Source organism: Brachyhypopomus gauderio, chromosome 5, assembly GCF_052324685.1.
Source record: "Brachyhypopomus gauderio isolate BG-103 chromosome 5, BGAUD_0.2, whole genome shotgun sequence".
NCBI classification, from domain to species: Eukaryota; Metazoa; Chordata; class Actinopteri; order Gymnotiformes; family Hypopomidae; genus Brachyhypopomus; species Brachyhypopomus gauderio.
This window is the reverse complement of record NC_135215.1, coordinates 7414340-7439421: the sequence shown is the minus strand read 5'-3', so window position 1 is coordinate 7439421 and position 25082 is coordinate 7414340. Positions and strand designations below refer to the sequence as shown.

General features: G+C 40.7%; 1 long non-coding RNA gene across 1 annotated transcript; it reads right to left on the bottom strand.

Annotated features, from left to right (window-relative positions):
- On the bottom strand, positions 1–13160 carry LOC143514296 (uncharacterized). Its single transcript, XR_013130817.1, has 3 exons — positions 13001–13160; positions 7331–7431; positions 1–5625 (listed from the first exon to the last, which is right to left on the bottom strand). It is a non-coding gene; the product is annotated as an uncharacterized LOC143514296 (long non-coding RNA).
- Between the last annotated feature and the right edge of the window lie 11922 nt (positions 13161–25082).

The window sequence follows — 25082 nt, the reverse complement described above, 5'->3', positions numbered from 1 at the left end:
TATAACACAATTTAATATACAGAGTTCCAGAGATAAAAGAGTAAACTTGCACTGCAAGTATTTTTAAAAGTATATATTACATACAGTATACTTCAATGACCACTTGAAAGGTTACGCTACTGGATTTGGAAAGAGAATTACCAAACAAGCTTTGCAATACCCACAATACACTAGTACTATGTAATATGATAATAATACCAGTACATCATAATACTATGATGGTTTCAGATTTTGATTTGGTTTTGAAACCATCCATAAGCCTACATCTCACAAATTTACTTGAGAGGTGCAAGTTAATCTCTACATACTTGCATATCTTCAAATTTTGTTTTCTTTGCCAGAGTCAAACCCTCTTAACTTGCATATGCTTTATTTCCTATGTTAATTTAGTTCTTTTTCTAATTATTGCTTTCAGTCTGGTAATCTTATCATTCTTTGATCGCTTATGCAGTTTCTTATGGGATGACATGTTATTTTTTTGCACAAATGTATTACACCAATCACTGTACACCTTTTGCCTGGCTGTGGGCACATCAGTGCAAGTCTTGCTGATAGCAGGTTTAGGTGAAACGGTTACGTAAGCTGGTGCTGCAGAGACAGTGGCTCGGTCATGACATCTGTGCATAAAATGGTCATCAGAATTTCTGCTATGGGGCCCATACAATGCCAAACTGATTTTTGTGTCTCGTTTGGCTTGTGTTTCAATAGGTGAATTAGGTTGACTTTTTTTAAACTTTGCTAGTATATTACCTGCCGGCTTCTTTTTATCCTGAGGTGCTACATTCCAGTTCTGAATGGTCTTACTAATCTTTGGCACGTCATATGGGACTGGTGCTTTTTGGCACATCCTGTTAGAATCTAACTCAGTTTGGGTGGAATGTTGATTAGATTTACTGGTCTTCTTGACTGAATAGTGTTTTTCTTTTCTTTGTTTCTTTTCTCCAATTTTGTTCTCTTTTTCATTGATAGAATTATGTCCATCAAAGCTAGAAGTCAAGAGTTGGACACCTGGATCCTGTCCATCTGTACTTTTAGTTCGTTTGATGACAATATCAGGAGTGAAAAGATCATCGGCAGGCATTGGCCTAATCTTGTTAAGTTTCAACCTTTTACGTGGTGGATCTCTTAATGGAGAAACATTTCTTTTTATAGTTTTGGTCTGGGGTAGAGAGATTGGCTTTTCATTTTCTCTGTTTCCTGTATCTGAAAGGCCATTGCAAGACTGTGTGCTGGAGGAAGTCATACCATTCATTTTGTCTTTGGCTGAATTGATAACCACACTTGATGGGCCTTCTGGCTCAAGTGATTCTTCTTGTTCATCAGATACTGAGTTATTGCTTTGTCTCTCATATGGATTTTGATGGACTGTTATGACATTTAACTCATCCAACTTTGGGGCTAGTAGGTCTGACATGACTATGTTTCTTATGTCCGAGAGACTCCTGGGTGACTCTGCTCTGGGGGAAGCTGTAGCATCAAAAATTTTGTCTGCAGTTGGCTTGGTAAAGCTGCCACTTGGTAGGAATTCTTTCTGAAGTGATTCTGGATCTTGAGGTCCATGGCACACTACGGTATAGCTTTGTGTCTCATCTGGTTTTGGAGAGGCTGTCATAATGTCTGATCCATCGCTATTTGGGGTTGACACAGCTATACCGTCACTCTCTGGGCATACTGGGGCAACTGGTTCTTCAACTGATTTTCCAGCTGGTGGACCAGAGTTTTGACGTTGATCATCTGGTTTAGAAGATGTGATATTAGATTCACCTTCAATTGGGGTGGATACAACCTCATCCAAGTCTAGATCAAGCAGTGGTGTCTCAGCCCAACATTTGGCACAGAAATGATCATAATCACAGATTATATTGGTCACATGAGGGCAGGTGAATCTAATGTGACTGTCTGATCTGTGATCTCTTTTACTTGTCAGATGCTCTGGCTCGTTGGAAGTCATTATGGCTGAGTCCTTTGGATCATTCTGGCACAGTTGAGGGGACTCTCCTAGCTGGTCACAGTGAGAGTACTCCTTAAAGATCGTTTCAGCATCAGCAGATGACAGGAGAGTAACTTCCATCAACAGGGAGTCAAAGGAATGGTCATCAGAAATGTCTTCCATCTCACATCGATCCCCAACACCACCATCACTTTTTCCTTCTTGATCAGAGCTGTTTGCAAGTGATGCAGACACAGAGAAGTCTGTTTGGGTTTGTTTATATTCCCTTGTTTGCTGCTCACTATCATTAGGTTTTGATTTTAGAGTCCCAGGGGGTGAGGGGGAATCCTCACCAATATTTTTGTGGCCTTTGCCATCATGTGCTGACTTGTTATTGCTCTCAGACAGTGTGCATGGTATCTCCAAATTAGTCACATGTGCAACCATATCAACATGTTCATCAATCTGTTGATCCTCTTTTTGCTTCTCTGACACATCTTGTTTTTTAGAGGCTTCCCTAGGAGATTTCCTATCACAGACCAAGTTCGAAAGCACGTCATTAAGGGTCCTTACATTCTTCAGGCGATCACTCTTTGCAGGTATTATAACCTCTGAATCAGACTTTGACTGACACGTGTCCAAAACAAAACTCTTTTCAGAAATCTTTGGTGGCATGTCAGATACGTCCTTATGGGTGGTCACACCCTTGTTTTCAAGATCATCTGCATTAACCTGAACTAGACTGCCTTCACAATTTATGGTACTATCGAGAAGAGAGTGAGACATGTCCTTAGCCCATGTGAAGTCATAGTCTGAAGTGGGTTCAGCAAGGACTTCATCAGTTAGCTGTCCATCAGAATACAATGATGACCGGAACTCCTCAGTGGTTAAAATGGTGTCCCTTTCCAGAATGTGGTAACGATTTGATGTCTTCAAGATTTCTAGATCAAGGTACTGAAACACCATGGCATTGGATTCTTTCACACTTACTTGAGAAGAGGTTTTTAATAATCCAATTGCTATTGTTTCTTTCAGTGCTTCCGGTATATTTTGCTCTTCTCCATCCCAATAAAGATCTAGGATGTTCTTCAAGACATCTGTTGTGTCTTCTTTTTGCCCCTCTATTTGTTCTAACTCTAAAGACTTTACCAAATCTCTCAATTTCTGCAGTGTAAAATCCTCCAATGTTGCATTGGACAAATCAAATGAGTCATTCAAATAAGAGTCATTTTCGTCATCATTTTGTTGTGGTGGACATTTTGATGCAACATCAGGAGAGCAAGCAGATTCTTTGGTAGGTTCTTGAGACATGTTGGCACATTGGGACATAGAAACGGGTATAATTTCTGTCTGAGGAATATCATCACTTTGAGATTCAAGTGTTGGGTCTTTTTCAGATGAAATGACTTCACAACTTGGGTTGTCAACTGTAGATCCATTTGTAGGTTTAACACTGTCCTTGATCTCAGGCACTGGCACAGAAGGTACCACAAACTGACTCTCTGTGATTTCAATGGGCTGACTCTGTGAATTTAACTTATTTTGCACATCTTCACCCTCTTTTACAAGACTCCAGACAGTATCAATCTTGAAAGGCAGGCCATCATCAGTACTTGGAGTAGATCTTTCTTCAGAACTTGTAGCCTGTTGAGATATGGGTGGAACCACAGCTACTGCCCTGTTGGTTGGTCGAACCACTCGGTTTAATGCCAATACTACCTCTAGACAATCAGCTGGATCCACACAGTACTGAACCCCTTGTCCCTCTTCACTTTGCCCATTTCCCTTCTTAATCTGATAGTCCATTCGAAATCTGCTGAATTTTGCCCCTTTAGTTTGTCTTTCAACGTCTTTCAACGGTACTTCCAAATGACTACCATGTGCACGGTCATTCCCTTCTCCAACTCCTGTTGCTTTGTCACATGCCTGATGCTCATTGGTTCTTTGTATTTCTCCATTAAACGGGGTGGGTGGGATACCATATTGTAACGGAGACGTTTGCATCCGAGAGTTTGCTGCGCTTTGGCTTGGAGTTTGTCCCTGGGGAACCTGCTGGTGTTCACTTCTGCTCCCAGATGCTTGAGATTCAAAACTGTGACTGGACGAACAGAGAGGACTGGGGTCATGCCTTTGCACCGACACCTGCGTGCTCATCAAAGAGACATGAGACAGGTCGACAGGTCTAGAATGGGTTGGAAGTAGTGCATCACTGGTGGAAGTGATACGAGACGATGTGTCCTGAGAAGTCCTTGTCATCCCACCGTTCATGATGTTTGATTGCTGCACCTGTGGCCATCTGTTGCACTGATTTACAAGATATGCAGGGAGGCATGCTTTACTGTGATGGCCAGAAACAAGCCGTGATGTGATTTTCTTCTTAGATAGACTTGATAAGAGAATTTGATTAATTCTTTGTTTTGACTGGCTCTGACTGGGCGAGTATTGCTGGCTCTGACTGGGCGTGTTATGCTGGCTCTGACTGGGCGTGTTATGCTGGCTCTGACTGGGCGAATATTGCTGGCTCTGACTGGGCGTGTTATGCTGGCTCTGACTGGGCGTGTATTGCTGGCTCTGACTGGGCGTGTATTGCTGGCTCTGACTGGGCGTGTATTGCTGGCTCTGACTGGGCGTGTATTGCTGGCTCTGATTGGGCGTGTATTGCTGGCTCTGATTGGGCGTGTTATGCTGGCTCTGATGTGAATGAGGCAAAGTTATGATTAATGAAGTACACTGACCATTATTTGCTGTGTATGTTCTCTGGCAGGGACTGACATGACTGCTTGGGGACCTGAATGCTACAGGCTGACTGTAAACTTGAGATGAATGTTGAACCTGATTTACCATACACAGTGACTGACTCTGACTAGAAGGACCCTGCAGTGTTCTGTTGTGTGGAGGCACAGATGGAGCAAGCATCCTCTGTAAAGCAGTAGAGCACTGTGGGGAAGAGCTATAGGAGGCACCATTCCCTGCTGTTTGAGCTTGGCTAATGTAAATTGTCTGAGCTGCCTGGCTCATTTGAACACTTGGAACAGTTTGTTGGGGATGAGCTACAGGTTGGTATGTGGTCTGGGTTATGTTATGTTGAACATTCAAAGAATGGTATGGAGGTGGATCTGAACCATACTTGAGATGATCATCTTTACATGCAGAACTTTCACCGCTGGAAGCAGAGAGGAAACAAACAGCAGCAGAGCTTTGTACTGGTGGTGCACTCTTATTCTGAAGTGTGGTATTTGAATATGGGGATGACTGAGGATGGTGGCTGATGTTTTCAGCATGGCTGTCAAGCTGGGCCGATGGCAAAGGTGCATTCTGTACAGTAATATTTGGATAAGGAGCCCCAGAACAAGCTGAACTTGGGTAAAACTGATTTTTGGAGCCAATGAACCACAACGTAGGAGTCTGCAAATGAGCTGAAAATAAATTAGGCTGGGAGGGTGAGCTGACTGCGTGTCCGTTGCTTATGCAAAGAGACTGATGATTATTCTGTTGTTGTGATGTCATAGGTTGTATATTGTAATATCCATTTTGCGCTGCAGAGCCAGGCTGCCATCTACATGCAGTCGTCTGTGAGACATGCGGATTATGTCCTGAAGGTGACGGTTTCCAATGACAAGTTTGCATTGTGTCAGAAGATCCCAGTCTCTTCCCTTCCATTGATCTTGAGGTATGTACTGAGTCCAAGATGAAACCTTGGGAAAAAACCCCAAAATTAACATGACAAGAAACACAAACAGTAATTATTTTTAAAAATCTGTTTTCTAATCTAATTCAGATAAACAATGAGATGACATTGATGATGAGATTGCCTGTCATCCATAACTCATCCACAAACAATAATGTAGCTAGTAGTAGATAGTATAAAGGTTCATCATTACAGAGAGAGGTTAGATCCGTGGCAACTGTGGTTCAGTTGTTTTGAGTGAAACTTTGATTTCTGGGGAGTTCTCAGAGTTTTCTCATGTGAGATGTATTATATTATGCTATATGCTATATTTTTTTACTGATCTCATATAAGGATTTGACACACATAAATAAAATGATAAACAACACAAAAAACCCACTTTATATACAGGGCTAAAGCACTTATGTCTCCCTTCCCTGACCCTGAACATCCTGGAGGTAAGTCTAGAGTACTGTGCAAAAATATTGTGTCAGACCACATGTGCTATAATCTCCCATTGTTGGTGCTACATTATATTCCATTTTGTCCCCAAACTGCAAAGCACTGCAAATATCCACAATGTTAATACACTACATCCATATAAGGGTCATTCCAGGATTTTGGTACATTTCCTGTCCCACCACTTAAATTTCAAATGTACATATCCAAAATATCTAAATGACTATTTTTTTAAACATTGTACTTGTTATAAGACAAACTGTAAAATTTGGTGGAAAAATAAGTGCCTTAGATATTATTCAAAAGACCGAATACCTTTGAACCACCTCAAAAAATGGCCATTTTCTCTTGTCCCACACATTGGGTGACCAACTCCTTTGCCAAATTTAACAATTAAAATAAGCTCTAAATAAATTACTTCCTATTGTATATTGTTGAAATGCATCTCTTTTACTTATGAAAACAACTTCTTTGGTCTACATTGTATTGCATGTCACAGTTTTTACACTATTAAGTTGTGTTCCACAACATGCGCGCAGCCCTGTTACCATAAGGAATTTTATCTGGCAGAGAAAGGGTTAAAAATATTTGTGTACTGGCACAAAGGAATTTGCATCACAAGGACATTTCCTGCCCACATGGCAAGAAAAATGGTAAGTGCTCTAACAATTTTCAAAGTTTTTTTCCAAATATGTTTGTCCAAGTTGTGTGTGTCACTCAGTGAATGCAACCCTGTTCCTCATATTGTAAGACTAATATTGAGTAGAGTCAAAATTTACTTTATATACTTATATAACAATATTTGTCCTTGATCTTGTATACATAGCTAAATTTTACAGTGAGCATCTGTTCCTGGGGTAGACCACAACTTAGCCTAAATTTGCATCCCTGTTAGTCGCAACCCTGTTACTGCATACCAATTTACTGCACACCAATCTAATAAAGAAAAAACTTCTTCCATATCTGAGCTTGACGAATCAAACTTTTTGATAGTTTATAACCTGTAGATAATAAATATATGATTAAAAAAAAATCAAATTGAAGATCAAATTTTCAGAAGTGACCACCCCTGAAATGTACCAAAATCCTGGAATGACCCATAACTCCATGTCTTGGGCTTTTAGGTCCACAAGCTGTATCTGCTGCATTATTGCTGGAGTAAGGGTTAAACATTTATCTTAATTATAATTAATATGTTTACTACATTAACTACTGAACCACAAAGCCTTAATAACAGTTGGACCAGTAACAAAAGATGAGTGGTGGAAACTTACAGGTGACGTCAGAAGCTCTGGTCGATCAGCTCAGCTTTTGAGGCTGAAGCATCCCAACATACCAAGGTCTAAACCACAGTGGGGGTGTTCATCCCGGGGCTCTGTGAAGGCATGGAAAGAGATGCAAGGAAAATTAATGCATTATGAATAGGGCTGCCATGATTAGTCAACTCGTCGCGATTATGTCGACTATTAAAATAGTCGACGATTCATTTAATAGTCGATGCATCATGGTTTTTTTCTCCAAACTGCTGCGTCAGTTTCCACTGCTGCATCTGCCTTTCTGTTCTTGACGCACAGGCGCAGTAGTGGAAACCGGGGTAGATAGTGGAAGACATCCCAGGACATTATACAGACAGGCTCTGGTATTGTGGCTACCCGGCTATGGAATTCAAAAGGTGTGAGAACACTTTAAGAGTATGAAAGAGAAACGCATGCAATGAGGTATCTGCAAGGCAGAACTTGCCTTCCACGGCAGCACAACCGCGATGCACGAGCACCTGAAAAGGACGCATGTTGTGGCTGATTGTGACAATGTCACAATTTTAGTTAGCTGCTAAAATGAGCATAAACAGAGCATTAACTTACTCATCTTGATGGCTGTAAGTTAACATTAGAGTTGGCGATTTGTTTCATTAGCCTTAGCACACATTTGTGTGTTTTCTGTAACATTAGTGGGACCAAAATTTTTTGTGTGAATAATTCCTTAGTTTCAGGTACCTACCTAATTTGATTTAAATGTAGCTAAGTTTGATGCCAGAGACAAATGAAAGAAAGAAAAACCTAAAAATAATTTCTTCATTAATGTATTTATTTTTGTGTTTAAGCCAGTGCCTTATCCTTATTTTAATAATTGTTTGTTGCAACAAGCTGCATATTTCATTAAAGGTTTATTATAAATTGTTTTTATTTTTATTTAGCATATAGCTGAAATCTAATGATGGTTATATAATAGCAGCTACATTCTAGTGCGATAAGATGTATGCTTTATATTCAATTAACATATGATCCGATTAGTCGACTAATCATAACTCGATCATAAAAATAATCGTTTGTGGCAGCCCTAATTATGAATGCATTGCATTATGTCATATTTGGCGTCTAGGTTGTGACTTCAAGTGAACGTCTTGAAATTAGCCACTATGGTCCCATCTTGACTTCTCGGTATACTGGTTGTTCCTCCTTGGGGGCCCTGGGGTGTTAGTTCTCAAAACACGGAGTCGATCATACCAAGAAGCAAGCACCCTTTATTGAGGAGTCAATTTATTGCTACGACATTGCTCTGTGTTCTTGCTGTCTGTATGTTTGTTGTGTCTGCCTGTCTGTTGTTCCTCCATGTCCCTAGGTGGTGTTATCCATGATCCTGCTGGTGGAGCAACCCAGGAAATCCCCAAAAGGCATGGCAAGAACCAGAAGGGGAGAGAGAGGATGGGGGAGTGAGTTCCTTTAGAACTGTTTGCCAGTTGTGTCTAGAGTGTGTAACTTTTGTAACCTCAGTATTCTGTGTGTGGCTCAGGGTTGAACTGTGTGTCTTAGTTTATTGTATAATGCCAGAAGGGGGTAAGTGCCATGTTCTTTGGGGTAAATATCTTGTTTCTCCTGTTTTTGTGCGAGTTAGGGAGTAAGAGTAGTCTAATATATATATTAGTGCTGTCAATTCCAGGTTCCGCGATTAAAAGTCCTCACCAGGATTTTGCTCAGGCTTCCTGGATTGTGTTGATTCCACTAATTTTACCTGGATTGCTGATTAGAAAATCTACCAAGCTTGAGCAAAATCCTGGTGAGGACGTTTAATCGCGGCACCTGGAATTGACAGCACTAATATATATATATATATATATATTAGGGGTGCACGATATGGACTAGAATTACGATGTGCGATAACATTGTTGGATATCCCGATATCGATGTGAACCACGATAAATTAAGATTAAAATACAGAGATGTAGTGTCTCTCTGAACAGCAGCACGTTAATTAGTTTTTTTTTTACTGTGTAATGAATCCAGAATAATTCCAAATATTTTGCAGGTTTATTCAACAATAGATTCAATCTAGGTTTATACTTTCACGAGTGACCGTAGCGCGACTCCGCACACCTCGCGTAAACGTCCGCGAACGACGGAAGCGTTTAATCTTGCCATGTCACATTCTTTGCAGTGTTGTCCGAAACAATATGTAGGCCTAGTAGTACAGAAAAAACACCCCTCAAATACAGGGGAATGAACATTTACCTGACCAATTTTAATGTTGCTTTGTGTATCAGGTTTGAAAAGTGCTGGAATTTAGGCTAAAGTACTTGAAATTGTAACTACTTCGTTTCACAACAAATATCTGTCTGACTGAACAGTTCTCTTGTAATTACATTAACAAATACGAGCCTCTTGTAATTCCAGGATGAAACATGAAAGAACGTGAAGACGTTAAGATTGGGCGTTTTGAAAATAAACAACCATTAAATAATGTGATAAAAAAAAGTGAATTATTTCGAATCATTTAGAGTATATGTATAAATATTTAATTCAATTAAGTTTAACGAGCTGGGAATTATTGAAATGGACCTTGAAAGTGACGTACAAGTGCTTTAATTCCACCTTGTATAGGTGTATGAACCCGGCAAACATGACTGTTCTCATTGCGCTGAGACGCGGCGCGCGCGAACTTACAAAATTCGAGAGGTGCACGACCTCGTGAATCGACAGCGCGCGAGACCATCGCGCACGGGCGAAGCCACCGTGATTACGTTATTTTCGCCTTGCGGACCCTCGCGCTGCGTCAAGTGTAAACCAGGCTTAAACCAAATCGCGTGTCTGATGAGCGTGTTCACCTCACTCTGCCTCTTGCCTACTTACGTCACGTGATCATAGTCTGCAGCGCGAATAGCTCCCTCTATTGCTGGACGAGGATAATGCAATTTGAGTTTGCTGTTATTCAAGGAGTTATCGTGGCTCTTTCGATGTGTTTATCGTGAAACTTCACATCGCGATAACGATAAAAATACGATTCATCGTGCAGCCCTAATATACATATACATATATATATATATATATATATATATATATATATATATATATATATATATATATATATATATATGTGTGTGTGTGTGTGTGAGAATAACATATGACATATGACAATAGCATATGACATAATCCCAAGCAGTTTATGTGGAGAACATGGAGGATATATAAATCATCGGTGTAGACATTCTGGGCCACAGGAGATCTATCTATGGGTAGAGATGTAAAGTGGTTCTACTTGTGTAAAAATTCTTAGTGTCCACTGGCAAACAATTGTAAAGTGAATAATTTTTTTCACAATCACAAATCCACCTACCAATCCATTGCATTCCTAAATCTCTTGCTACCGATGTGAAACAATACTGAAACTGACTCTACCTATGGCACGTCTTTAATTCATACAGCATTAACTAAAACAAAGCTTATCTGTTGTATTCCTTGGTGGTGTTTATGGTTGACCTGAGTAATGACACACCAAGGTCTGGAGGAGATAAGACTCCGGGCTCAGGCTTCGTTTAACCTCGATCACCCCTCCTCCGTCTTGTCCCTTTCTTCTTAGTATCTCTACTCTGTTTCTTTGCTGAAGTGCATGAAATCAGCATGTTTTTCCCACATGCAACTCCAGAAACGCAAGACACAGACAGCATTTACCCAACTGTGCATCATTAGTGTGGTTATAGAACAGTACCACTATTGGTTTCCCCTGTATAGAATTACAAATAACATTAAGATCAAATCAACCAATTATTCAACTTAAATTTTTCTGCAATGCATACTAAGTAGAGATTATCTGCCAAGATTTATATTATACATGCTGTAAATATGGAGCTTACTGTGGTCTGTATACTTAATCAACACATTTTCTTGTTCTATCTGGTAATCTATGCACCTGAAATCAGCCACCCAAAGTCACACCGGGATACTCTTACAGATGCATTTGTTGGTAGAAGTTTAATGTATGGGATTAATGTATAATCTTAATGTACATGAACTGATGTGATTTTTTAACAATAAACAAAGCCCATGAAGTATTAAAAGTTTTTTTAATACTAAATGTTTGGGTATAAATGTTTGGGTATAATGGTGGAGATTTCAAAGCCTATAGAGTAAAGGAAGAAAACCCCCAAAACTATAAGAGATTTGGGTTATTTGTATTCCTCAATCATTCTCCACAGTATGTCTCTAACCTTGACCTATAATAAAGAATGAGACCAGCTATCCTCTTTAACTAATACTGATTCTGCATCCTCACCCAAACACATTCAAGAGTCACAACACACAAAAATGTTTTTATCACTACAAATCAACAAACTAACAATGAAATATAATGAAAGCTGTAAGTGTTACCAAGGGACATACTTGCCTTGCTACAACTGAAACATTACTTCAAAATTATACAGACACAATTATAAACTATAGGCTATTTTTAAGCAATAAACAATTGAGGTGTATTTCTTCAGTAGCAATGCTGTGATGAATGAAGAAATCTCAGCAGATTTCTAAGTTTATTACAAAAAGAACAGCATTTAATCAAGCACCCGGGTCTTGAGAGACGTATCAGGCCAATGTGAATCTTCCTATCTTGAACACTGCATCTTCACACCTTTATATGAGAGTTGTTCAAAGAACCTTTTATATGCGAGTTGATCAAAGAACCTTTTATATGCGAGTTGTTCTCAAATGGTTCCAAGCATCCTTCTTATATAGATACCCGACCCATGTAACCCTATAACCATCTAGCACAGTTGTCCGCCCATGGTACTCAATGCACAAGCTAAAAATGACAACATGAAGAAGTTGAAGAAGCCTACCATATGAGGATGACCCTAACATTCCACAGGTCACCATGCCCCCTTCTCTCCCTTAGTGATCCCCATATTTATATCCTGGAAAGACCCATAAGCATGTTTAGGTAACCTACTATAATCACCTAAATAACTACATACAGTACTACATTGGCCCAAGACACTACACAAGAATTCACATTTACAAACTGTAGGCTACTTTTAAGCAATAAAACAATTCACAAACAAACGGACCATTGTAGGTGTAATAACGTTGAATATGTCGTGAACGTCATCAATATTTGTTTTCCGAGATGTTCAACAAAGGCACATTTTTGGTCAGCCCAAAACTGACCAGACCTGACGGAATGTTTCCACTTTCTGCACTACAAGCGCCTTGTGACTATGTCCAATAACAAACACTTTAACAACAAAACAAAATAATCACATTGTTTACGTTAAACACGTTCAAATGTCGCCAATGTAGTTCTATGTATTTGATCAGAGTAAGGATTCAGTTTATGCATTGGAGTAGTGTAGACTTCATGCAGGTTTGATGACCTGTACCAAGATTTTCTCTTGCATGAATCTGCAAGACCAGCCCGTGCTTTCTATAGCAAAACCCGGAGGTAGCCTAAACATAGATATCTAGCCAGTTACTCATAAGATGTATCGACTCGTTGTGTGAATTAGCCTAACTACCGATGAAACAATTATCGTATCGATTAATATCTAAGACAGCTACTTGTTAAACCCGCACGAAATTCATCTTTGTTCTTGCAAACTAACTTATGTAACTAAACGTGCGTGGGAAAACCCGCTCTAAAACATTCAGTTTTTACAGAAAGACAACCGGGTAACTACTTACGGGTGCCGTCCTGCAACTCGGAAACGTTGGGATGTTGTGCAGTCCGTTAAAAAAGTTTTTCAATTGCTCCACATATAAACATCCACAGCGCAGTCTTTAGCCGTTTCGGACGAACGGTTTTAAACGAGCTCCGCGTTTCTCCGTCGTCTTTGCTCCGCCCCCCTCTATGACGTTGAAATACCGCCACCGAAGATGGGAGGAATCGCATCTCGCTGGAATGCTTGAGGCGAGAACTTGATCCGGCCCGCGGCCCATCTCCCCGCGGAGAAAAATTACGTTCGAAAATTCGAAAAATTACACGAAAAGAAATCACTGCATTTACCTTCATCTCATTAATTCCTGCTAACTGCTACTCTTATACTAACATTTAACAACACAGCAAAAATACAATTTATGTAATTAACGTAAAAATGATTTATACAAAGCATTAAAGTCATGTAGTTCTTTTGAGAAGTGACTGCCTATTTCAAAGGCAACAGATGTTGTTCATTTGTAGTTCTAACATATTTAGGGTGTTTTTTACTCACTTTTTTCTCTCCCAACGTTATTCATTTACAGTGTTGCGAAAAAATAACGGCGTTTGGTAACGGCGTCGTTTTGTCAGTAACGGGATAATATAATTAATTACTTTTCGTGTCGTTACAACGCTGTTGACGTTACTGGTCATTAAAAGCGGTGTGTTACAATATATTGATATACTAACAGTAATCCGAGCGGACCGCTGCCCAGGCCAAGAGTATACGGCGCGAGACTGGGAGACTCTCTCACCATGGCTCTCTCATCCTGGCTGCACCGCGCTGGTGAAGTTCCGTTATAGTCTCGCGTGATAGGAATTTCTAAATAAAAGTAATAAATGCAAATTTACCGTTTCTACATAAATAACTACATATACTAGTTATACCTTCACTCTTTGTATTTACGAAACATCCCATATGGCATTATAAGGATGTTTGCAAAGGATTTGAAAACTTCAATGCACATTAAACTTAATGTTTTGCAGATAAAATTCAGGTAGAAATACATGAAAACACACAAACAAAATATTTCCATTTAGAACTTTATTTTTGCAAAAGCCGCATGGCTTCCCCTCTTTAAACACTGTTCAATTTACAGTTGATTGGTAGGCCTATTCCCGATTTGTCAAGCATTGTTCATTGTTCCCATGCGAAGTTTACAATGCAGAGAACTTAACAGGCTATTCTTAAATGTTTTCCTCTCCATAAAGTAACTTTATGAACATATACACTGCCAATACAAGACTAGAATGTAAGATTCGTTTGTCTACAAAAACGAGGTATTTTAACTTACACTAAACGCTGGCGTCGGCCATCGTTTTGCACACGAACGAGCATGCGCGAGATCAGGAACGCGTTTGTGCCACGGCCAGGCAGCCACGCACACGCAGCCACGGGGAGGTGGTCTCTTTTCTCGAGCCGTACCCTCCTCGCCCAGGCTAGTGAGGAGTAACAAATCTCGATAGGTCACAGTTCTCGGTGTAACACCTGTTAACAAGTCAGTAAGCGAATCAGAGCCAGTGTTTTTGCACGCGCGCCGAAGCACGCCAGTGACACGGAGAGACACGCGACACACGCGACACAAACGTAGAAGAGGCTGAAATGGCGAGTCAGGAGCAACCCGAAGAAAAATTTGCATTTTCAAGGTGGCGATATAAACATTATTTAAGAAAATACTTGAAGTTCCTGAATGTCTACCAGACTGGGTATTTGATTTATTTAATTAAGGATAGAGGTTTTATTGTTAAGTTTACTTCTGTTGTGAACAAACCAGTTGTCTCAGGTTGAGAGAATTTAATTTAATTTGATAGATGTAAATGCACTTTATATAGTGTAACTGTTTACTTTTGCTTCTTTTTTTTTTTACAAAGATTTGGGATTTTAAAGGATTTTATCCTCCACTGGTCTGTGGATGTGCAATAAATATCAAAAGTTAAACACCTTTCTGATCTACTCATTTAAACTGACTGTGAAAACTGCTTTTTCAAAAAAAAAATCTTTATTTATCGGCATATAACTTTTTTTTAACTGTAACGCAAATAGTTACTTTCCCTGGTAACGAGTTACTTTTATTATAGAGTAATTTAGTTACTAACTCAGTTACTTTTTTGAACAAGTAGTGAGTAACTATAACTAATTACTTTTTTAAAGTAACGTTCCCAACACTGTTCATTTACAGCTTCAAAAAAACATGTATTATGCAAATTAGGCGATGACGTCATTTAGCGACTTTTAGGACAACCAATAGCTACTTTCCTTACTGAGGAGTTGGCAACACTGAATAGGCAGCACAGGAAAACGAATAGTGAGATAAAAGAAATAAAAATAACGTTCCTAGGAAAACGAATAATGAGATGGAAATAATAATAATAATAACATTCGTAAATTGTATTGTTTCACAATGTTTTACGGAAATTATCAGAACTTTTTTCTGGACTGCTTCAGTAGACTTGATCTCAAAGAGACCACCGAAGAAGAGACACGCAATTACAGGATATTAAAAGATTTGAGTTTACTTTTGAGGTGTATACTGTAGCAATGCTATGAAAATGACTCCGCCGACACCAGCTTAGGTGTATATAATAAGTTTATTACTCAGTGGGGAACCGTCAGGGCCCTCTATGCCCTCTCAGAGGGCCTAAAAATATTCTTAAAACATAAATATATATAATATAATTTATCCAATTTTATTTTATCTACTTACAGTTTGACAATCGACATCTAAACAATTACAAAAATATAAGCAAATAAATTATTCACCCGTGTCTATTCAATCTGTGTTGGAAGGTGAGGGGTTAAGTGGAAGCCTGTGAGTCTGTGTCTCCCCCTGTCAGCACTGTGATGCCCGCTGTTCGCTTACAGAGGGCCTGGCAGTTATAATTCAGCGCAATACCAGTTTCAAATGACAGTAAAATTGACCAATCATATCTTCCCTCTTAGTGGGCGGGCTTAACTGTATGATAATTTCCGCCTGCTGTGGCGATGCTAGCTGTCGTTTTAGCGTACCACCACTAGCTAGTTCCGATTCATTCCTTTGACGTCCTCGTGCGCGTTGTTTACATATTCCGCTTCCGAGGAACACGGAGCTGTGAACCTTATTTTGTTGGAACCTTATTTTTCTTAAGAAGTTATCTAGTACAGATATTACTGTTTATTGCGTGTCTAAAGCTGTACTGTCGTCTCAGTTTTTTTCTTTATTGCAGTTAATTAGGAGAGGAAACATTTTTTTTTTCGGGGGGATGGGAGCGGGCCCAGGTTTAATGGTCACGGTTCGCTACTGTTATTACTTATATATCATAAAGAAGATGAAGCATCTCCTCTGAGGTCATCTGTAACTGAATCTCCTCACCTATATATGCAAGCTGTTTATGCATGACTAGGGCCTGTGGAAATCTATAAATTCACTTCTATTCTTATGGTGTATTGAGCTGGACCAAGAGGTTGAAGAACATGTGTTTTACATATGGGTTTTAGCTTAGGTGAAATGAGCCCTTGTCCAGGGGTCAAAGGTCTGGTGGGCCCTTTTCCTGTCTCTGTTTAGACTAAGTATTGAGGCCCTTCTCACCCTACTCGCCTTTCTTTTTCCATATGTATGATAAGAGTTTGTGTAACTTGTATATAAATATGGGTAGACTTGCAGTGTTGGGGAGAGGAGATTCACAATTGTCCCGAGACCTCTCTCAAGCAAGACCTAGGTGCTTGATTTGATGCTGTTACTTTTGTAATAAACTTATTATTGACAACTAAGACAGTGTCGGCGGAGACTTCTTCATTCATCATCACATAATTGCTAAAGAAGAAAATACACCTCAAGATGTATGTAGAAATGAGCAATATTGGGGCTCTATATGTTACTTGTTTTAGTGAGGGGTCCTGTATTTTAAAAGCTAAAGGTGCAAGTCTGGAGGGCTCCATCTTTCCCTGTCTCCCCTCTCTCCAGCTCATATTTACTTGTTTGGTATGGACGATATTTTATGTTGTAATGTGGGACCTCAGCTTTGTAGCAAGTAGCCTGTATAAGTAAGAAAGATTCAGCTATACAATTAAATTCATATTGGCCTGAAATATTCACCTTATTCATCAATATTCATAATGGCCTCTCTCAAGCAGTCCATAGTGCTTGATTCGTTGCTAGTCTTCTTTGTAATACACTTATACAGCTAAGATGTGTCAGAAGAGGCTTCTTCATCATCTTCACAGCATCGCTGCAGTACACACCTGAGGATCATCCAGGGTGTGTGTTCATGCCAGGTGTGAACAGAGCCTTGGTATGCTGTGAGCTTACTTGGCTAATATGGTCTGATTGTGGTTCTGAGTTAGGATTGTAGTGTATTGTTGGAGGGGGAGGGGAGGGGGGGGTGATGAAAGGATAAAAGTGAAAGGGCCATGTTAGGAGTGTGGCACTTCTACAGGAGCTGATATTACAGATGAAAAAGAAGTTACATGCCTGCCTGTAAGATGCCTGCCCCCAGGTTGTACAGAGCAAACAGGAGAAGACCTCTACTGAAGACTGTACAATAAAATGAGTTGTCTCAAGAATCCATTTAGCCTTCATTCATCCACACTCGTGTCTCTAGGAGACGTACCAGGAAACATTCATTACTATTCTTAATGTATTTTACTACCTTTCCCCGCTTTAAGACTAATCAGGGGAAAAAATATTTTTTATCTTTTAATGCTCAGCAGAATAGCATTTTCACTCAACATTATTTTCCAAGCAATGCGTATATTATTTATTTATTTTTAAAACTACAGATATTCTTATTCTTATTATGGCTAATAATATGTTGAAGTTAAGATGTGTGATGGAAAAGAACTATGTTCCGTCTTCTAATTGTGGACATTAAACAAGGACGTTTTAGGGACCAGACGAGGGTGGAAAGGAGAAGACAGGATTGAAGACATGTTCCAGACGGAAGTAAATGTTCCCCAGTGGAGATGGAGACTGACGTTGTGCTTTAGTCAAGATATGTGATGTGGTAAATATGTAACAGATTATTCAAAGGCCAAACTAAACAGATAAGTCTTTAGTTGAGTTTTAAACATTGAGACTGTGTCTGAGTCCCGAATATAGGCAGGAAGATTATTCCACAGTTGTGGAGCTTTAAAAGAAAAGGCTCTTCCACCTGCTGTGATCTTTTGATCCTAGGAACAGTTAATAAGCCTGCGTCCTGCACGAAGTGAATGTGCTGGATTGTAATGATCAATAAGTTCACTAATGGCGCATTTCCACTAGGGCCTGCTTGGCGCGGTACGGTTCTATACGGATCGATTCGCAACGGAACGGTACGGTCGCGTTGTGTTTCCATTACAATGGTGGACCACCACAATGTGGGTGGAGTCGCTGTTGGCGCGTGGGTTGTAGTGTCGTGACATCATTTGTATGCGACCACAACACCGGTCGATGACCCTCAACACATAGCATTATTGTATCTTATTTATCTTTATCTTCATTATTGTATGTGGTTGCTCTAATTATTGATAATAATTTGGTATTACTCAAACAGGCTGAACACACCCTGCATAAAAAGCATCAGTCATACAATCAAATGAAATAAAACTTTATTATGAAATATAGATATTTAAAGTACAACATATGTAAATAATATAGTTATAGTTTAAAAAAGTGCAAAAAGCAAATTACCTAAAAATAATATAGCTTTATATGAAATAAATATTTATAGTACTACAAGCAACATTTTTTGTGCTTTTAGTGACGTCTGTCTCGCATGGTGTTCACAAGTTCGCCAAGCACCCCGAGGAAAGCCCGGTTGAAGGAAACATTTTCCGCCAACTCCGCTCGCCTCGTCAGTGGAAGGTGTTGTGATTTTGGGTTTTTTGCTTAGCAATAGCACATGCTTTGTTTATTCTTTTAACATAATACAGAAGCAAAATGTAACCACTGTTTAAAAGAAGTGAAGTGTAATCATTGTTTAAGGTAGAAATAAAATGTAACCACTGTCTAAGATGTGTCCGAGCTGTGAACCCTGGGAGAGGATGTTGTGAAACCACACTGTAGAGTGAGATCTGAAAAGCAGAAGGCGTAGGCCTGATTGTGCCGACGTTGGGGAAATATGAATTTACAGCATCTTCATGAATGGTGGCCTCTTGCCGGCCTATCAGTCCATACACAGGAACCATATGTCCATGTTGGGATTGCAGAGAAGAAAGAGAAATATTGTATGCTTGAAGAACAATACCATGTAAGGTATGGAAGAGCTGAGCATTTGGGGGCGGAGAAATCATATATAAAGACGGCATGTACAAACACTTGTTGGGTCTCTGATGTAAATGTTAGAATGTGAGATCCCCAGAGATATCTCTGTTTTAATAAAGGCCTTTTTGTTATTGCTATAATTTTGGTATGGTGGTTCCTGCTATCTCCTTCCCATCAAACGAACACGCTGGGCTAAAGTGGTAGGTAGAAGTTTAAAGCCCTCAACAAAGGGGAATCTTGAACGTAAAAAATAACAAATATTAAACACAAGCATTCCCGTGAAAGCAACAACAATATAGCGTAACTGCACAAAATGTGTAGCACGTCATCGCTGCGCATGCTTTGTTTATGGCTACAGCTAACTAGCAACTAGCAAGGCTAAGAGCTAGCTATTGTACAATAGTGACTGTGGTGGTAACATAAACTACAAACACAGCTCTAAATTCCTGCGTTTACAATAGATGCGTTCATATCACGTTCATATTACATCTTTTACGAGCCTAGTAGTAAAACTGAAATCACAATACACTCACCATTCTCCGTGGCCTCCAGCACCGACATTGCCGTGTCTGTCCAGCACGTTTTCTCTTCCGTTACTGGCTGGCCGGTGACCATATATGACATCCATTTGCTGGAACCATTTCCAGTCTTTGCGGTTTGCTCCGCTCCGTCCGTTATGGTTCTTCACCGCCCGGTAATCGCTTTTAAGCTTTTTTAGCTTGGACCGACCGGCACTGCTGAACGGACCGCTGGTAGCCATGAGTGGCCATTAGCGCGGAAACCTCGCTAAAAACCTTTACATTTCTAGTGGCCCCATCCAGTTCGCCCTGGATTTTTTGATCGCTGATTATTAACAGAAAGGTTTGTACCTCGGCGTTTGACCAGGGAACAGACTTCGCTCCTTGGGTTTTAAAAATGGCTGAGGAGTCCATAGCATAGCGGAGGAGTCGCTCTCCTGACACAACCTGTGACGACACTCCCTGGCCAATCAGTGTCATGCTGTTCCTCCACGTCACAGAACTGTACCGCTTCGGAACGGTTAGAACCTCGAGCGAGTCGGTACGAAAATAGTACCCGAAGGGGCCGGCTAACTGGGAACTGGTACTAATGGAAACACTCACAAACCATCGCGAATCGAACCGTACCGCGCCAAGTAGGCCCTAGTGGAAATGCGCCATTAGATACTCTGGAGCTAAGCCATGCAGTGTTTTATATGTTAATAAAAGTATTTTATAGTCAATACGGAATCTAATTGGCAGCCAGTGTAATGACGATAGTACGGGACTAATGTGATCAAATTTTTTAGTTTTCGTTTGTGTTGTGTATGGAGTAATTTATAAACTTCACTTCCCATAATGCCATGTTTTTAGGTGGGAGAAAGAACGCGCGGTAAAACCCCCCCAGTCAACTCTCTTCTGTAAGCGGCAATTAGGCACGGACATTCTACCTGTATGATATTGATGGTAGTTAATAAACTTCAGTATAATTGTTCAGAACTTCTATCTCCGCTTTCCATCAATGTGTACGTGTGATTTCATTCGGACACAACATACTGGCGACGAGGATGGGATTGTTAAACACGACGTTGGAAGCGGAACGAAGAGGCTACGACGGTGAAGTTAGCAGAAGAAGCTAACTCAATGATGGCAGTGTACAGCAGCGAGACGGGCTTGTGCTTCGATGGAAGCAATGAAAGTTTCAAGACGTATGAGCAACGACTTGCAGTTTGTGGAAGCCAACGAAATTGAACAAGAGAAACAAAGGGCTGTTTTCTTGTCCGTGGTAGGTGCAAAGACTTTCGCCTTACTGACAGACTTGCTAGCCCCGAAAAAGCTGTCTGACTGCACATTAGAGGACTTGTTAAAAGCACTGAGGGAATTTTATGTGCCGAAGAATAATGTGTTAAGTGAACGTTATTCATTCCTTGTTAGAAAACAGCAAAACGGAGAGACCGTAGCTGAATATGTGGCTGCGCTAAAAGGACTGGCAACAACCTGTGAGTTCGGTGACAAGTTGGATGAGCAGCTAAGAGACCAGCTAGTTTATGGAATTAGCAGTAAAGAGCTACGAACTAAGCTGTTGAGTGCTGCATATGGAGAAAAGCTGGCGTGGACAAAAGCAGCTTCAAGAGAAAGGCTCATGCGTGCCAAAAAGAACCTGAGAGGAAACAAAAGCCAAAGGGGAGATGCGGAGACGACGTGTGCTACCGATGTCAGCGAGAAGGGCATTCGCCTGCCAACTGCAGATACAAAGATTTCCAGTGCAGAGCGTGCAATAAAAAAGGGCATCTGGAGCGAGCATGCAGAACCAAGGACTTCGGTGAGGTGTATTCTTCTTCTCTAGCAATGCTGTGATGATGAATGAAGAAGTCTCCGCCGACACTGTCTTAGTTGTCAATAATAAGTTTATTATAAAAAAAGAACAGCATCAAATCAAGCACCATGGTCTTGCTTGAGAGAGGTCTCGGGCCAATTGTGAATCTCCTCTCCCTAACACTGCATGTCCACTCATATTTATACACAAGTTAAACAAAGAAGTCGTAGAGTCCCTCACATCTGTAAACCATCATACATATTGATAAAGAAAGACGAGTAGGGTGAGAAGGGCCTCAATACCTAGTCTAAACAGAGACAGGAAAAGGGCCCACCAGACCTTTGACCCTTGGACTAGGGTCCCTTTTCACCTAAACCAAAACCATATGTAAACCACATTCTTCAACCTCTTTGTCCTGCTCAACTGACCATAAGCAAGAAGAGAAATGAATTTTAGACCAGTTACAATTTGAACTTAAACACTACATAATGTATTACATAGGCACAGACACTACATCGGCAAGCACAGCGGCGGACAGCGAACGTCAACGAGGAGTGCACCAGCCGAGCGAGACACTCTCTACGTAGTGAGAGAATCACCAGATAAGGGGACAAGTGCAACGCGAAGCCAACGGTCAGCATCACTCTCGGAGGGAGCAGCGTACGCGCCAGGACAGCCTCCTGGAGCTGAGAACTGTGCAGAGACTGAAGTATCAGGGGTCTCAAAAGACTATGAACTGTTTACAGTGAAAGGTGACAGTGAGTATGTGAAGCCATATATGGTAATGGTGAGATGCAATGGTTTTAAGATTAAGATGGAAGTTGACACAGGTGCAGCTATGAGTGTAATTTCAGAAAAGCTGTACAACAAGCGGTTTAAAAAGTGTAAACTGCAGCCATGCGATGTGCGTCTTAAAATGTACTCCTCAGAGCCAATTGTACTCATGGGTCAAATTCAAGTGAAAGTACAGTGTGGTGAGCAAACAAAACAACTGATGTTGTTAGTGGCAAAAGGAAGTGGTCCAACACTAATCAGACCCTCCAGAAAGTCGCGATGTTGCGATTTGCAACTTCAACGCAACTTCAAGCAAACACCGCGAATTCAGGGCGGTGTTGCAACTTCAGACAATCACCGCAACTTTCCCGCAAATTTGACCAATCACTGATGTCGTCTTGATGTGACGTCGACAAACTCCCGCCTTACTTCCGTATATACGTTCAAGAGGAGCAGACTGAAAGCAGCATGAGCGACGAAAATAACGGCAAAAAGATCGGGAAAAGCAGTATCCCGGTACACTACATGAAAGCGGGGATAAACTGTCCAGATCCGACCCGCGAATTGATTATCTATGCCCCCCTGGATGATATTTAATTACTATTAGAACCGGCCCGCAGGCCACAGCCGCCCGATGGTGTTTTGCACGCACAAACACTACATTCCCCACAATGCAACGGTAGCCCGCGAAGTCACTGCAGCGCACACAAGCGGCGAGGGTCTGAGATAAAGTTTATAAGTTTAAATTTTAAACTGAGATAAAGTTTAAAGTCAGAGATAAAGTTTTTTTTTTTTTATCTCTGATCCATATCTATGAGTTACTAGTTCGCTCTGGCGCCAACCACTGGCGATCGATCTCGATATAATACTTAATTTGTGTCCATTTTACAGGCCGCCCGGTAACAACTTACGTTCGCTAACCCCGCCCCCCCCCCCCCCCCCCCCCGTCAACAATTAATGTTCGCCACCCCCTCCAGGTTCAAATCTCACTCCAAGCGATCTTGAAAAGTTGGCAACCCTGAATAAATAGGTAAATAGATAATTAAAATGCACTACTAAATAGAGGAAACCATACAACATTTACTCCCTATTGTAATGTACTCACAAAAAAGCAAAAACACACCGCAACTTCCATCGCAATTTTTTGGAAAAACACCCGCAACATCAAACATTTTAGCCCGCAACAATCACAAAAAAGGCCCGTGAAATCCTGGTGGGACTGACTAATGGGCAGAAATTGGATTCAGCACCTGCGTTTAGACTGGTCTAGAGTGAATCACTTACCAGTTACTGATCCTCTCTCCGAGATGCATGAGAAATACTCTCCGGTATTCAATGCAGACGGTGGGGTCATATCAGGGGTAAAAGCAAAGCTAAGAGTGGTGGGAAATGCCAATCCAAAATTCTGCAAGGCTAGATCTGTGCCTTATGCACTGAGTGCAGCTGTTGACAAACAATTAGCTAAATTACAGGAAATGGGAGTTTGCACTCCAGTGGAGTATAGTGAATGGGCAACCCCAATTGTGTGCATACCAAAAACAAATGGTGATGTCAGAATTTGTGGCATAAATCCATGATTAGAGGTAGACAAATACCCTCTTCCTAAAACCCAGGATCTTTTTGCCAAGTTAGCTGGGGGAAAATATTTCACCAAGCTAGATCTTACCCAAGCTTACCAACAGGTAGAACTAGATGACGAATCTAAGCAGTACCTGACCCTTAATACACCAAAAGGGCTTTACCAAATGAACAGGTTACCTTATGGAATAGCTAGTTCACCAGCAATATTGCAACGTATTATGGATCAAATTCTTCAGGGCTTACCAAAAGTTGTATGCTACCTAGACGATATATTGATCACGGGGTCAACCGAAACAGAACACTGGAAAAATGTGGAACGAGTGTTACAACGCTTACAAGACAGAGGCATTCGGGTGAATAGAGACAAATGTAGCTTTAGTCAGCCAAGTGTAACATACTTGGGGCACAAAATTGACGGTGAAGGGTTACACCCTGTACCCGATAAAGTGGAAGCGATAGTCAACGCTTCAGTCCCTGAAAATGTCACAGAACTTAGGGCATTTTTAGCCTTATTGACTTACTATGGAAAGTTTCTTGAGAATCTCTCAACCATTATAAAACCAATGACAGTGTTATTACAGAAGGACAGTCAATGGAACTGGTCCACCTAATGTCAAGCAGCGTTTGAGAAAGCTAAATCACAGTTGGCATCGTCTAGTGTTCTCACACATTTCGATCCACAATTGCCGATTTTACTGGCTTGCGATGCTAGTGCCTATGGTCTAGGAGCAGTGATATCACACCAAATGTCAGATGGTAGTGAAAGACCTATAGCATACGCTTCACGTACTTTGAGTAAAACAGAGATCAACTACTCACAAATTGAGAAGGAAGCGTTGGGTATCATTTTTGGTGTACAAAAATTCAGGGATTATCTCTATGGCAGGAAATTTGTCTTGGTCACTGATCATAAGCCACTGGTGAAAATTTTGGGACCAAAGACAGGAGTACCAGCATTAGCTGCTGCACGTTTACAGAGATGGGCTTTATTGTTGTCAGCGTATCAGTATGACATAGTTTACAAAGCCTCCTTAGAGCACGCCAATGCTGATGGGTTATCCAGGTTACCTTTGCAGAAAGTGGCACCACAAAGCAACCCCAAATTCAGAGTGTCGTGGTTAGAATCAATCCCTGTGTCAGCAAAAGACATAAAGAAAGAAACAGACAAAGACAAAATACTTAC